The following is a 4,493-nucleotide window of genomic DNA, read 5'->3' on the forward strand; positions in this document are numbered from 1 at the left end:
TGCAGGTGTAATTCACATTATTTGAATAACCAAAACCAAAAGTGAAACATAAATCTTAAGCAGTCCATATGGTTCTCTTCCCAATGCTTGTGGAGTTCAAATGTGCTGAGGCATATATGGCTATCTGCTGAGGAACTTGTGCATTTAATCGCCTTTGCCAGATGAAAATAGTTGTTTTCTCTCCGCTGAAAGCTGAAGGCAAATTGCCAGTATGTTGATTTTAAACTACATCGAGGTGGGTTGACACAAGCTAATGACATATGTTCTAACTTGTTTTTAATCTTGCCTTGTATTTTTTCCCTTTAATTACTTTCCAGAAAAGAGGCTAATTCAGTTTGATTAGTAATTATTAAGATTCTTTCAACTGCAAATCAACCTTTATGATAAATTAAGCACTGCATTTTGCTAGCCAAATACACACTGTCTCTCTACATTTAAGTAGTTCTATAGATGAGCATACATTTGTTTGGATTATTGGTTTTAATGAAAATCTGCACCAATTCTTATGCAACAGTTTATTGTCATGTTCTAATTGGATTCAATTAGTACTGCACTTTTTTGTTTTGCAAGAGGACCTCCTTTATATAAGTGAAGTGGGAAGGAAAAAAAAGTTTTGAACCTAAAAATGGCTTTAACAAAGGTGGTATTATTTGCAAATAACGTAACTTTTTCCTAAACATTGCACCCTTTAACGTTTCATAAATAGATTTTTAAGGCTATAAAAAGATTAAAAGAATAGATTGCGTGGGAATATATATATATTATTTTTTTTATAGTTCCAGCATATTTAATTACTTGAGTTGAACCTGGTTGAAGGAAGGAACTTCAACTGAGAAGGAAATTACTCTTCTTGCAGAAGATGCAATGTTGACAGAAGTCCACTTTAGCTCTCAAGGAGTACTGGTACCAGGTGCTTAGCTAACTGCTTCTGATCAGCAACTTTGTTTTCAATGACAGTTCTTTAAAAAAAATTTAACATTGTCATTGCAAACATGTAAAGAGGAAGCTTTCAGCAATATAAATTACTTCAATGTGATAGGTAAAATTGTATTCATTTAGGTAATGTAGTTGTTGAATTTAAAAATTATTATTTTTATTTTGAATTGCACTTCCAGAAATAGCCTCTTTCATTTTTAGAGTGCAGAGGTTACATTAAAACAAATGAATTGAGTTGGCTATTCAATTGCAACCTTCTTGAAGTAACTGCTGAGAAAATCCTAGATTTATTTGGTCTGTTGAATGCAACGATTAGAGGGAAAACAATAGTCTTAATTACAGGTGAATTTAAAATAACCATGAATAATTCATGATGCATTAAATAAAATTAATAGGAAGATGAAGTCCTACGGTTTAGAAGGAAAAAAGACTGAACACTTTAACCACAGTGATGGTCTTATTCATTCTTCTCCAATGTGAACTGACATCAAATGTTGTGTTTACATTCAAATCAGTATTACTTATTTGACTTAATTTATAGAATATTCAAGAATACACATATAAAACAATTAAAAAAATACACTTTACTCTCTGCTATGCTGGACCATTTGCTTCTATTTAAATGCAATAAAATGTTATAGAGCAGCATTTAAAAAGATGGTGGGGGTTTAGTGAAATGTTAGTACAAGTATGTGAAGGTAACGTTTGGCAGCAAAATTACTCCTTGTTTTACATCAGCAGCTTAAGCTATGTGCAAGAGAAACCGCAGTTGACCCCTTAGTCTAACAAAAGTGCAAATCCATGTTCTCAGGTCTCCCTGTTTCTGTTTAATTTCAAACCAAAAATAATTTTCCTCTGAACTAAACAAAGTTGTTCCTGTTTTCTTGAACTCATCTATCTTGAGGTTCTCTGTTGTACCATTGGGAGGGGAAGCTGGTAGAAAAGTGCTTGTTTAACACTAGTATTAAATTGGATAGAATTTTATTGCAAGTGGTCCCAAAACAACCTCTTTAAGTGTGATATTGTAGAGAACTTACAAAGAAAAGTTGACTGGACTTACTTGGTTTTGTTTTCTGACTCAGTGATTTTTGTAACAAATAGGAAAGAATGGAAGTTGGCTTTGGGGGTCTCATTTCTTCAGTTAATTCCCTGTTTTCTTAGAACAAGCTTTATTGGTTGAAAGAAAGGAAAAAAGGTAAACCAGGCCAGAAAAGCATTATATGAAAGTTCCAGGCATCTGGGAAATCAGATTTCAAGCATGGAAAAAGGTGCAGAATACGCATTATCTTATACTTAATAACTGGTTTGGCAAGAAAAGTGCATCTGAATTGATACCTAAGGATGTGTGCATGGGGGGATAAATACTTTCATTGATGCTCAGCGTATACCTTTTTTTTTTTCTTTATTTACTGGCATTTTACTTTATTTTTCTAGTTAATGCTATGATTTTGGACCATTTCAACCAGAATGGCCATCCCACGTATACTCTGAAACAAACCCGAGTTAGTTTTTGTCAAAGATTATCAGCTTTTGTGGCAGATGGGATAATATATGGCATCGTTAGTGTGAGTAAATGAATGCTTTTAGAAAACCAAATACTAGCTTTAAATAGTTTCTACCATAATTGCTGGTTTTAATACTTTCTTAGTCTAAGATTGAAAAGTAACTCCTACTGATTCTTAACAGAAATCCTGTTTTGGACTTTTTGCAAACCATGAGATTTTTTTAATTGTTCTATAGCTTCTGTTTCTTTCTAGAGTAGTGTTGTATCTTGGAGCAGAATTCTCTACCATATGGAAATTTTGGCTATGAAACCATCAGTATACGTATCTTAATTCAGGCAAATGTGTGTGGGAAGGTAGAGGAAGGAAAGAAATATATCCATGAAGTACATGAATGTGCAAAGTTTATCAAACTTAGCATAGAGCTGTGCCCAAACTAATTAGTGTTCTGAAATGCAAGCATAATTAGCTCACAAACAATGCTGTTATTACAGCTTTACTACCTCTAGGACTGGAGCTAGCATCTCTGGATCTCATATACAGGGTATGAATTAGTATGCTGCCATATTAATTCTTACAAGTGTCACTAGCTCAGGTACCTCTATAACATTCAATAAACTGTACATTATAGAAGTTGCAAGAAAGGATACAATAAAGCCTGTATGTTTTATTTGTCAGGATATCCCATACCTTTAAGGAACACTAAGGAGAGTACTGTCTTGCTACAATGCAGATACTGTAGCAGTAGACTAAAGCAGTAATATGAAAATTTGAAAAATATGAAGTTTAATAACCATAGGTACTCTGCCAAAACAGAACGTGAGAGAGTTACTTACAAGCTGCTTAGGCGATGACCAGCAAGTACATGTCCAACAGAAGCTTCCAAAAGATGGTTGTGATGTTTTGGGGGAAGAGAAGCAAAAAAGGAAATGTCCAAACATGAAACCTAAAGATATTTTGACAAAACCATGCACATAACCGGAGTTTATATATATGCTTAGTATATGGCTTATAGTAAGTAACCACTGAAAAAGTATAGGTATATTCTGGAACAAGATGTTGGCAGAATAAGAGTGATTCAGATTAAATATTTACACATGGTAATTTTAGATTTAATTTTTTGGATGTAGGTAGCTGTGCAGCTGGACCCTAAGTTTGGCCACAGGATGCAGTTTCGTAATTGCAGTTTGCTGTATTGTTCTCAGTAGAAGAAATATACATGACAGTTTCACTTTTAGATCTGGCCAAGGGAAGAGGTAATATTAAAACTGTTTTAGTTCTGCTATCAAGAATACATTCAGAGTTTAATCTGGGAATTAATTATAAGACATCAATATATTAAATGATATTAAATAGAAATCAGTTATTTCATGAGTGTTTGATTATTAGCACTGAATAAGGGCCTCTTAAATCTCAACTTGGTTCTTTATGGAAGATTGTACAGGAATGACCTGAGGTGTATTCTAGGAGCCTAGGTGTGATAATATATGGAAAATTAGTTAGTTTGCCTCTATAGTGCTTCAAAATAATTAGCAACACAAAAACTTGATTTACTATATGCAACTTCCATGTATCTGTGTAGAATGTGGCTTTTCATATATTACATCTGGCCTTTTCAGCCTCCTCTTAAAAGAATGCTTTCCACCAAGCAGCTTCGTTAAAGTTCATTCTGTGAATTGTGTGTTTTCCGTCTGCATCCATAGAGCTGCTTTTAACACCAATTGTAATTTTAATATCCCATGACAATGCTTTTTACTATTGTCTCAGTCAGTCATGCCACAAAATAAGCATCAGAAGTACAATGTATGTAGCTGCTTTTTCCCAGAAGATTATGGTCATGATTGCTTGGTTCCAGCAACGAGTTTCTGCTGTCAGCAGTCTGTCCATCTGGCTTTTAGATTTGGCAACAACACACACATTATAATGATGCTCCCTTTCAAGCACAGGCATTTGAGAGTATATGCTGACTCCAACAAGTACTGGTAATTACATGGTACTATTAAATGCAAGGTACACTAGCAGAATCTGCTGGGAGTATGGGTTGCTTCATAATGG

The sequence above is a fragment of the Falco biarmicus genome, chromosome 11 (assembly GCF_023638135.1).
Source record: "Falco biarmicus isolate bFalBia1 chromosome 11, bFalBia1.pri, whole genome shotgun sequence".
Classification (NCBI taxonomy): Eukaryota; Metazoa; Chordata; class Aves; order Falconiformes; family Falconidae; genus Falco; species Falco biarmicus.